This window comes from Adiantum capillus-veneris, chromosome 24 (genome assembly GCF_014529385.1).
Source record: "Adiantum capillus-veneris isolate H3 chromosome 24, ASM1452938v2, whole genome shotgun sequence".
NCBI lineage: Eukaryota > Viridiplantae > Streptophyta > Polypodiopsida > Polypodiales > Pteridaceae > Adiantum > Adiantum capillus-veneris.
Window position 1 is genome coordinate 96,180,840 of NC_140954.1, and position 12,781 is coordinate 96,193,620.

A 12,781-nucleotide genomic window follows, 5' to 3' on the forward strand; every position below is an offset into this window, starting at 1 on the left:
AAGAGAATCTTCCCCAACATCTGTGTGCACTTTACACGTGTAACAATACTGCAATGGGACCGAGTGAACTGTGGTGTCAGATCTATGATCAATTATAAACCTGTTTCCTAGAGGATGTGCTCGACCCGTCACAAGATCCACTCGAATGACAGAATCTTGGAACTGCAAGTAGACATGGTTTTTAGAACAGTCATGCACCATTTTGCTTCCCTCATGAAAGGACGTCCTAAGATCATCTCCGATGCCATAGTGTGTTTGGAGAAATCCATAACAATGAAGGTATCTCTTATTTTATGTCCAAAGACCTTGATCTTGAGATCTTCTAGCATCCCAATAGGTTTAACAATAGACCCATTGGCCATCTTCACTACTATGGTTGTGGTCGCAAGGTGAGGTCTTCCCATAGTTTCCCATCAATTTTTAGTCACAATGCTAACCCCAGCGCCACCATCAAGGATTCCCTTCACAGTTAATCCCTTAGTAGTGATTGGTATGGTCGCATTGGATTCATCACCCTCAAAGTATTGTCCCAACTTGTTAACAGGTATTTCTATAGCAAGGTTCTCATCTAGGTTGGGTTGTGGATCTATGTGCTCCTCCTCTATTGGCATCTCGGCAGCTCCATCCATCTGTGCAAATTGTGGTAGCCCAAACTTCAGTTCTCCATTGAGAAAGGCTCGAAGAGCTGAGACTAGCTTGGACATGATGGTGGTTTTAACTTCTGAAGACATGAAATCCATCAATTTGGCAATGTTTAACAACACCTTTTGGACTTGAGTCCCTTGACGTGGGGAAGATGGGATCTCCATTTCTTTGATAGGATCAGGTAGTCCCTCTGTAAACATTCTTTCCATCAAGAAGTGAGTATGCCCACTTTCCCATGACTTTAAGTCACTTTCTTCTTGGATGACACTAGGTATGTCCAAGGGTCTATGGACTTGGTGAGGTTGTTGTTGCGTAGGGAACACGGTGTCTGTAATCTGGATCTTCCTAGGTGCTGGTTCTAGATCCCTTTGGGTATCTTCTACCAAACTCCTTAATTGCTTGACTCGCTCAATCTCCTCTGTAGGGTTTGGGTAAGTTCCTATCTTCTTTTTGGATCCTGGCCATTGGGGCTCATGAAGATCTTCCTGGTTGGTTTCTATGTTAGTGGTCGTTTTGGTCTCCATGGTTTCACCTGAATCAGAATCTTCTTCAGCGTCGTTCATATATACGGGGTCATCACCAGTCCCTATGTTGGTCTTTGAACTGGGGTCTAACTTCGTTGCTTTGTGCGATCTCTTTCTTCGTGTTTTCTTCTTTTTCTGAGATTGGCAATTGATACCGTGTCTCTTTCCTCAAGAATATAATTTTGTTTTTGGAGCATTGATCGTGTGAGTACGTTTATTGGTACCACGGGTGTACTTGGTGATGGCTCCTCGGTAACTTCAATCAAGTTTAATGGCGTGATCTTCGGTGCATTTGGATTATTTGGACATTGGGCAATCAAATGATCTATGCCACATCGATTACACATGAGTATCGGCATTGCAGACGTGCTCGCTTGATTGGTTTGCATTAGTGTGGAGTTCTTTTGTAGCCTAATAGGACACTCGGCTACACGATGTGGACCTCCACACTCATAGCATTGAAGAGGTGGTCTCTTAGCAGTGTAATTGATATTTTGGCCTCTTGCCGCAAGATCAGCTACTTGATATACAGGTTTGACTTGTCCCAAATAGTCCTCCATGTAGTATTGTGGACTTTCTTCAAGCACATCCATCCCATAGGGGATATTAGGATCTATATCTTCCTCATAGCCTTCCAAACAAGAAATAGATGACTCACAACCCACTTGATTCACAGAAGTGATTCTCGGATGTGGTGGTTGCGGTCCTAGCACTACAGGTGTTAAGGGTGTTGTTTGAACAACATTTTGGGCCCTAGGGACCTTATGTTGTGATGTTTGTTCAAAAGGTGGGGCCGACATCAATGCAGGCACTCGAGGTGTGTCTATCCATGCTAAGGTTGGTCTATTGGCCATCGCACGCTTAAATACTATGCAATTCTTAGCTTGATGACCATACCTTCCACATGCATTGCAGTTCCCATTGAATTTTACTCTAAAAGTAGGGATTCAATGGTACTATGCGGTCCATAGCATACTGAGCACCATTGTTGCTCTCTTCTTGGATACATATGATTGTTTTGCGGAGCACGATTGTCTCTAAGACTCTCTTGAATAGCCTTGGTGAGATCTACTAAAGTCATCTCAAATATCTTTGGCTCCTTAGCAATAGGCTTTAGGGTCATTGGCTGATGCCCCGATGCTTGTGAGCTAATAGATTTAGACTCAACAAACACTCTTTCTCCTTGAATCATTAAATTATCCTCCAATTGGATCGCATTGGTGGTGACTGCTTCCCAAGTGGTGATACCTCTAATGACTAGGCCATTGTAGATATCCTCATGCCGTAATCCCCTAATGAATCTATCAAGCAATTGGTTATTGTTGAAGCGCTCATTTGGATTACAACGAGAATTCAAATGCTTCAAGCGACTTATAAAGTCTCTCACCGACTCTCCTTCCTCTCGTTGGGCTTTCTGGAGCTGAGAGGCTACACCCCAAAGTACTCCCTCTCGTATGTATTCTTTTAAGAACAGTCTCCTAAGAGTAGGGTAAATCGTTTTTTCTTCCACCCTTAGGGTTCTATACCAATCCCCAGCCTTTCCACTTAAGGTTAGGCTTAAAGCATTGCTCTTATGTAGGTCATTGTGTTCTCCTAGAGAATCGCATATTTGTTCAAAAACTTCGATATGCTTTCTCACATCCCCGTCAACACTAAATTTTTGTGTGAGCTTGGCTATTTGTACTGCCTTACTTCTAGGCTCTCTATCAGGCGTGTTACGCATATTCTCAGCAATAGATCGACCAATAGCTTGAGCAAATGTTGCCAAGTCACCTAAATGAGCAGGCACCGTGGGTGAAGGCGCTCCAGAGACTACATGTGGAGTAGGTATTGGCATTGGGTTTGGCGCATAGGAAGCCCTTGGGTTCCACGTTGGGTATGATGTTGTGCCATGTGGTGGTCCATAGTTCATATGAGTGGCCCTAGGCATAGCAGACGTCGGATGTGACACGCTAATGCTAGCCGGTATAGTCCCATGGAAATAAGAACTTGTGTATTGTGGTTGTGGAGCATAGGTAGTTGAAACAATGGGAGGGGTAGGGACTACATGAGTGTGATGACCCATAGGTGCATACGATTGGTACGCACTTGTAGGTACTGTTGCAGGCATTGAGCTACCATGTAGTGGTGCTTTACTAACAAACGAGGTCCATGGTGTGTTTCTTGGCATGCCCATCATTGGGGTAGGCATGGTATCCATGGTGTCATCCAGGGAAAGATGAGCTAGACTTGAAAAAGTAAAGCTATCACTTGTGGGCTCAGATTGCATTGAGACCCCTGGCGAAACAACATATGGGGGATCGATGGGACTCACTGGGGGAGTCTCCATTTGTGATAGAGTGGGTTGTTTCCATTTGCCCTTGTCTAAAAATCGCATAGGACCCGTCGAAGGTATGTTTATTCCTCGATTTTGCCTCTCGGACTGGATAATCCTATGGATGACATTGCAGATCATGTGTTGTTGTTCCTCTAGACTAGTGGCACTAGATGTGGATTGTACAACTTCTAACCAACCCACATGGTATGTGTAGCCCATGTATAGGTCGGTCAAAGTCTCCGTGTGTAGGTCATATTCCCAATTTTCATTGAGAAATACCCCGTCCAAACTTGGTGTACTAGAGGGTTGCCGTGAGGTGGAGGCAATGTTGCTTCCCGTGTTTTGACTTTTAGTCACCGCTACCTTAGAGGCGACTTTGAAAGGTGGTAGCTCGGTAGGACCCTCATTAAATAAGGTAGGTAGAATGTCCACGTGGACACTCTGAGGGAGTGTGGGGTCTACAGGAGATGTGAATGGTGATTCTACTTCCCCGCCCCCTTCGTTTACTTCACTAGCCGTAGGTTCAGAGCCAGTAGCTCTACTAAAAGTTTCCATCAAACGGCTAAAAACACTAGTTCCAGGTTGTTGGGCCCAGCTAGGTACGGTTTCATTTGTTCCCCCGGGGCTTTGTGTAAGATGCTCTTCCATAATATCGTAGTCAAAGGAAGAGTCGCTAGCCGCTATATTTGGGTCTTCGGTTGCACTACCTTGGGTCCCCGCCGAGGGCGTAGACCCTAGCATGGAAGGATAGTGAGTACCCCCGTAAATCGAAGCACTAGCTAGTTGTTCGGACTCTAGCACACGACCAGAGCGTAGATACATGTGCTTTGGGTGCCCTACAAGTGTCGGCAAGTACCCTCAAAGGTTACTTGCTTTGTGGGTGTTTTGCACCCCATTTTCTACTTGATTTTTCTTGTTTTTGATGTTTTTTTAATGTTTTTTAATGTTTGATTTTTTTTTAATTGAAGTGTGTGATAGCTCTAAACGAGCGTATCACTTAGAGGGTCACTGTGTGCTTTACAGCACAATTTTTGGGCATCTGACGTTCCGTTGGTCCTCAAAAAATCAATTTTTAGCTACGTGTGAAGCTAAAATTCTTTTTTTTTTAAAGGCGACTGAGGCCTAGGCCTGAGCGTGAGCTTGGGCTTGGGTTTGGGCTTCGATCTGGGAGATATTCCCGATCCTAGTCCTACCTTTAAAATTTTATTTTATTTTTATTTTTTTAAAGGATAAGGCCGTCGCGGCCTGCGCGTGAGCTTGGGCTTGGGTTTGGGCTTCGATCTGGGAGATATTCCCGATCCCGGTCCTACCTTTAAAATTTTATTTTATTTTTATTTTTTTAAAGGATAAGGCCATCGCGGCCTGCGCGAGAGCACACACACTCTCTCTCTACCTACTTCTAACTAATACACCTACTCTTACACACTAACACACTCTATTAGCTCTCACTAATCTACTTCCTACTTACTGTACACAGAAAACTAACTACCTTAATACACAGAGAATAAACACAGAAGCTTTGAAATCTCTATTAACAAAGAAAAGTAACTACCTTAATACACAGAGAATAAACACAGAACCTTTGAAAACTCCATTAACAAAAAAAAACACACAGTATAACACCAAATCCCTCTTCTCAACACACACACATTCCTTCCTTACCTTTCCTTCAATAGAAATTCCACCGCGGAGAAGCACAGAGTGCTACTCGAGCTTCATGTATGGCATTCCCCGACAGCGGCGCCAAAAATGTGCGCATATGTCACACGTGTCAATGCAAGGAACTTGCCGATACACCGTGTGCGATCCACAAATGGCTCCAAGCACACAACAAGCCTAAACTAGTAAGCTCAAAGAAGGCGATGGTGTGTCACTCACCGCTCTACGCTTGCTTCGTGGAGGATTCCTCGCCGCGAAGAAGAAGGAGCCGCCACTTCGCCGCGCTCAACCGCTTCACCGCCGCCGTGCCTTCGTAATGCTCGATCGCCCACTCTCTCTCTCTCTCTCTCTCTCTCTCTCTCTCTCTCTCTCTCTCTCACATACACACACACACAAGGAGGTGAAGAAGAGGAAGATGGAGATGGAGATGGATATGGAGCAAGAGCACTCTTCTATTGCACAAATGAGAGAATGAGTGAATTTTAGGTTTAGTTGACTTTTATATGAGCTCGCCCCATTCACACTTCGGCGTCCATGCTTAGCCAACTAATCCCTTGAATGTTCCAGTTAGAGTGCGCCTCTCATTGGCGATCACTCTTACCCTTTTCCTATTGGACCGACAAGCCCGGTACCTGACTCTACCAAATAAATAATACAATGTCCGTCGTAGGTTCCGTGAGCCGTGAGGGTTAACAGACATATACTCCCCCCCTCAATGGGAACGGAGGGTGCCCATAGTGCATTTCGAGACATTTTCAGTCATAGACAGAAATTGTTTGAAGCACATAAAAACTTCTGACTTTGCTTTAAGAGGAAATACCCATGCATGCTTGGAGTAATCATCAATGAAAGTCACGAAGTACAGGTAATTGCCCAAGGACGGAGTTTGCATGGGCCCACAAACATCACTATGCACAAGCTGCAACCTGCATGTGGCCCGAACTGAACCATCTTTTGGAAACTTAGAATGCTGCATCTTACCCAAAATACAGCCTTCACAAACATGTTTTGACAGGTGCTTCAAGAGGCGGCAAAGAAGCAACCATATCAGATTTCTGTAAACGCAACAAACTGGCAAAATTCAGATGACCAAAACGTGCATGCCAAAGTTTTGCATCTGAAATAGCCCTTGAATCTGCAACAGCATTTGCAAAATTTTGTCCACACTTGTCATACAAAGTGAGCTTATACAGCCCACGACACAAAAGGCCAGATGCAAGAATTTCATCACCAAAATTGAGATCATGAATTGTACATCTGTCATCCACAAATTTGACTACAAGTCCAAGTCTAGCAAGTACGGATACAGACAAGAGATTCTTCTTGATCCCAATACATAAAGTGCATCAACAAGTGTGAAGGAACTGCCATTAGTAGCACTAAGCACAATCTTTCCAACTCCCTGAACCGGATAAGAGGCATTGTTGGCACAAGTGACAGAATTCCCATGAGGGACAGACTCGAGAGAGGTAAACAATTCACGATGTGAGGTAATGTGCTTTGTAGCAACATTGTCAAAATTCCACACATGTGTGAATCTGCAGCTGACAAGCATGCATCATGGACAGCAGGATTGTAAGTGCACTCTGCACTAAAATCCCATTCTGCATCAACATCAGCATCATTGTCTCCTTTCACAGAAGACTCAACAATGGCTGCATATGTAGTGGAACCAGCATTTGCAGTGGAACCACCCTCTTTCTTCTTAGCCTCTTTGGCCTTCAACTTAGGACACGACTTGATCAAGTGATCATTAGCTTTACAATAATGGCAACGCATCTTCTTTTTGCCCTTATCACCAGAATTGCTAGACGAAGTGCTGCCAGTAGAAGCATTAGGAACAGAATTTTTGCCACTCGCAGCAGAACCATAAGAAGTGGCTGCATTGCTATTACCACCCTTTCTTTGAGAAGCAATAAAAGCCTGTTCAACTGCACGCTGTCTAGTCCTGTTTTTTCTGGAAAGTGACTCTTGCAACAGCAATGTGCATAATACATCAAACTTGACAACTTCTGGATTTCCTTGGGTCATAAGTCTCTAAGTACTAGCAAAAGTCTGGTAGGAATCTGGTAAGGCATCAAGAACAGTCTACACAAGGGAACTGTCTAAAATGACTTCACCTGCAGAAATGAGTTGCTCATTGATATCCTTGACACTAGCAAGGAAAGTGTCCATATCATCTTTCTCATGCATAATCTTTGACTCCAGCTCTTTACGCAACAAATCAATTTTAGCCTCATTGCGACTTGCATAAAGACCAGCTAGAATATCCCAAGCCTGTTTTGCAGATTTTGTTGAACGGATGTGAGGAACAATGGTGCGCTTCACGGACAATGCAATCAATGCATGAGCCTGTGCATCCTTTACATCCCAAGGAGCTTGTTCTGCCGTAGGCAAAACAACTCTAACAGCACCAATCCTTGCAGCAAGACCTGCAACATCCTCAACATCGCCTACATCCTTAGAACCAGGACGTACATCAATGGCCTGCACAATGTGCTAGACGCCCTTTGACACAAGAACATGTTGCATCATATAAGCCCACATAGGGTAATTGTCCCCATCCAACCTGTCCTCAGCAACAAACATCTTAAACACATCTGTGTTGTTGTTGTCAGCCATGGTAAAAGCTGCACCTGATGTGAAAACTGCCCAAAAATAGGAGAAACGGAGCGGGAAAAACACGTGCTATATAGCACAAACCGTAGAAGACTATAAGGCACCTGTTATGTAGAAAACGGCACTGACAAAAATTCTCCACAAAATGACGAAATAGCCTGTGCAGTACTGCTTGTAGTGGAAACGAAGGCCGAAATGAGCCCAAATCAAAAATTTGAGCAGACCAAGCTCCACGAGCTATCCCGAAATATTTTTCGACCTACGAACGCTCGCCAAAGCTCACTGAAATCGGAGAAAGTGAGCAAGCGTATACTGGAGCAGCTGTGGCGACTAAGCCCAGAAGGACGCAACCTGCTCTGATACCAATTGTTGGAATTAGGGTTGCAGAGAAACACACACAGCTTCGAGAAGACAAAGGAAGCTCAAGGCACACAATGGAGAGTGTATTACTTAGTGTGCAATGGAAAGATAGATAGCCCTAGAGTGATGGGCGTATATACAATGCTCGGGGGAAAAAACCTCCTAAAGAGGGAAAACATGCCCCGGCGGTCCTAGTGTGTTCACACGCATCACTACCACATGTATATGGTAACATGAGAGTGCGCTGGAAAATGTGAGGAACCCAATTTTTCATACTCACACAATGCACATTGAGGTGCATTATCACTATGTCAGAGAGAGACTCTCAACAGGAGAGATCAACTTGGCATATGTACCAACATAGAAAATATTGTAGATCTGTTCACATGGCATTGCCTCCTGAGAAGTTTGAAGATTTTTGCAAATATTTCCCTTTTTGGATTGATCATGCACTGAGGGCATGTTACTTCCCTATACACTATGTGTGAGATCTCACTCTTTGCATCACTCCTAGGGAGAATTTGTTACCATATAGATGTGGTAGTGATGTGTGTGAACACAGTTAGAACCACCAAGACATTTTTTCCTCACTAGGAGGTGTTTTTTCTCATGTATTATATATGTGCTATAAGTCTACGATAATTTTTTTCATATTGTTCACTTAGAAATACACTCTTTGCTATGTGCCGTGATCTTTTTCATCTTCTCTAAGCTATATGTGTTTTCTTGGAGCCCTATTTTTAACAAATCCTCTACTTGTTCAGCTCTCAAGACTTACTTGAAGAGTGAAGCCTACCCATATGGATCCCTTGAACCATTGTACTTTTTAGCCACACACTTTTCCACTTGAGATGGTTGCATTTGGCATGTTTTAGCACCTTTTCACACACCACTCTATTCTCTTACAAGAACATCTCTAGCCTCATAACCTTTAGTAGGAACTCTTGCTAGATTTTTGTTTGGGGTTGTCTTGTCTAGTCATATATCTATTGATTTAATCCAAATACCTTGGTCTCTTGTCATAAAGATTGTGCTTGGAGCTTCACTACCTTGATATGTAATCACTATATCCCTATATCCTAGGCTTTGGTATTGAAAATGACGATTGACTAAATGAGTCTTCCACCTTGGATCCATCATGACACACTTTCTTCATTTATGGTTTGGCTTATGAGATAGTAGGTTTAAATGTATTATGTTCTTACAGTGACATAATACTAATGGAGTGGGCCTCCAAAGGATGTATATCTTTCTAGATCCTTACAGTCTAATGTAGAGTATTTTTGTCCATATTTATCAAGCATGATTACGTGGATATCTTTGCCTTCTATGTATGTAAAAACATACAATCATTTTTTCTCCGATAAATTTTCAATGTAGGGTTATTGCACTTATAATAAAGTATTTTGTGTCCATTTTCATACTTGTACAACTCCACATGAGTGCTATCTATGATGACTCAAGTTGTTTTTTCCACTTGCCTTAGTTTTGTGTTTTGAATATTCAACTTAGGCTGCTTATCCTCATACTCTACATCAACTATGTCCTCAGTGCCTGTCTTCAATACCCATTTGTCCTCAATATAAGTATTTTGCATAGCTAAGTAAAGTATACCCTCATCATTGAAAGATCGATCACCACTGTAGTCTACAAGCACTATTTTTTAAAACACACTAGGTCTATCTTCTAACTTAACATAGTAGCAATCCATATTGTCGTTATACATTTTTGCACTTTGATTTCAAATTGGTATTTTAGGTGCAATAGTTTTGTCTGATGCAGGTTGAGATAGTCTTGCTCCCATATTTGTCTCCTCTTTGAAACTCATCCTTTTGAATCCTTTAGCCATATAGGTGTAAGATATTTTTGATAAAGTATTAGACACACTCTCCTCACGAATTGGTTGTAAGGTTGGCATTGATTCATGATTCACACTCTCTTCCGTGGAAATATGACTGACTTGATCTCCTACAATAGGGTTTCTACTTTGATATAGTCTACTTGATCTCCTACAACAAGGTTTCTACTCTGGTATAGTCTACCTAATTTCAAATACATCAAGAAAAGCACTATTGCATAACCTTGACTTGTTATCTCTTTTGATGCTTCCAGATCACCAAATTAGATTCACTTCAAGCTGGACACTCTGCAATTTGTACAAAAACACTCGGTGGCTATGAGTTTACAGCTGCTCTGTTAGTCAAAAATCTAGAAACAACAAAAATTATCGCGCTTTTGGTGCAAAAACTAATTTTGCTTGTAGAGTCCTCAAACCAAGTCCATATTTAATTTTAAAAAGATCACTAGTCTCCTTATGACTAGCTCTAATTATGGTGCAAGATTGGTCTTCATCTATGACAAGGAAATATGGATCGCAATCCATGTAGCTCAGTGGCTGAATGTGATGAACCTTGGCACACAACTTGCCCTTGGTACCCTGACACTAGATATATGGTTTTTGTGTGGTTTGAACTAGATTAGATTATTCAAAATCAAACCCTTGGTCTATCTTAGCAATTTTTAGTCTTGAGGTGTTTTTAGTCCTTTTGACACAGATTTTGGACTCTTTTGGCTATCTTACTTTTGGAAGTATTGCGTACAATATTCGTTAAAAAACTTATGAAAAGTACATGGACCACGAGCCATGTGCCATCACTTCTGGACCTAAAATTTGGTTTGTAAATTAGTTATCATATATGTAGCCTACTCCCATAAACATTTTGGATTTGCCAATCAAAGGTGAAGTCTTGGGTCTTCTTTTTGTTTTTTGGCTAGTTTTTTAATTTCTTCTCTTTTGATTAACCTTTTGGAATTTTTGGCCATGAAAATTGGCCAAATGGTTGTCTCTACTATGTTGATGCTAATCTCTAAATCTTTTTGGATTTGGATCACTAAAAGTTGAAAGACTCCAAATTTGGTCAATTTTGCTAGTTTTTGAAGGGGTTTTTTTGAGTTTTGATTAGCTTTTGGGCTTTGACCATCAAAGTTTTTATTTTTTTTAATTGTGATCTTTTTTGCCATAATATGAATTTCAAGAATTTTATCCTTGATCTTTTAGTCCAAATTTGATGGTGGTAGTTTTTACTTACCCTACTCCTAAGTGCTACAAGAAACTATGGACAAAAACAAACAAAATAAGCCAATTAAAATCAGAATGAAATACGGAATAGTACTTTCAAAGCATCACAAATTTTAAAGAATTTAATGCCTTTTGTATCTCATTACAACTCTCTTTGCCTCTCAAGAGTAGTTCTAGTACATCCCTGAACTAAACCCTCTGTCTAACTCCTTCACTGCTAAGGTGTAAATGGAATGAGTAACAATCTTTGGAAAAGAAGGATATCAATATGACTAGGTTATTCACTATTTCAGGATCATTTCTCAACAACAACACCAATTTTAGTAGATCATTGCGATGGTACATTTTTAGTATAGCTATCTCGCATTAACATAATATATCAGTGCTCAGGGAAGTGATTCAGATGGGGTACGAAGACAGAGCATGAGACAAGGAACACAATGCACTTTTGGAATCAAATTTTAATTACCAGATTTTGAGAAAAATTGGTGCAAAGTAGTTGCTCACAGTCATATGTACCAAAGATCTTTCAAAACTTGAGATAGTGATATAAATGGTTTTAAACTAAGAATTTTTGGAGCTTTATACCTAGGACTCAAATGACTTGTGGCTGGCCAACTTGGCTTGGGCTCATAAAAAAAGAGTACAGCTCAGAGTGCACTTCATTCGGCTCAAAAATGTAAGATTGAGAATCCCCAACTCCAATTTTCATTTTTCTTACTTGATGTTGATTTTTGCAAGCAAAATCACATCAACTGTGGATCTCCATACTCCATGTTCTCTCTTTACTTTAGGTGTAAGCATGCCATGAACCTCTCAAACTTGAAAACATCTCGACTTTGCAATTGGGTAGTAGCAGTCAACTAGCTCCAAATAGTTGCAAACCTATCCAAAATCACACCAAATTCTTCACGCACATCTTGACTCAATACCTATCCAAATCTCTAGGTGAGATCCTCTACTTGAAGTCTTTGGCTTTCCATTACACCACCAGTGGTATAGCCCTCCACTTCCTCAACTTGGCTTCTTCGGTCACCATCCGCATCAAAAACATCCATAGCTCTAATCTTACAACCAATCTTCAACATCTTGTTCACCTGAGAGCACTAACCCACAATCTAGAACCGTATTATTGAAACACACCATTACTTGAGCAACCAATGTGCTCCTCAATGGGGCACCACAAAGTGATGGGAACACACCGAGCACACAACCAAAATGCATCTTTATAATCGAGGATCTTCACAACACCCCTATCCCCTAGTTAACACACACACAAAGATACCAATCTGCAAATCATTGCTGCCCCTGCTGAGATTGGAACATCGAAGACTACACACCCAAACTCACAAAGGAAACCATCATGCATTTTTGCCTTAACCCTTCAAAGCACTATATACCATAGATATAAAACTATATATCCATTGACATGCACAAATGATTTCAAAACCTCTAGTATGCATACATTTGGTATGCATATGTTCTCTCATTAGCTGGCATCCACTTTGATCGCACTACACCCACACAAAAATATACTTGTATGCATCAATCTCGCCAATCCTCCAAACACACAGAATC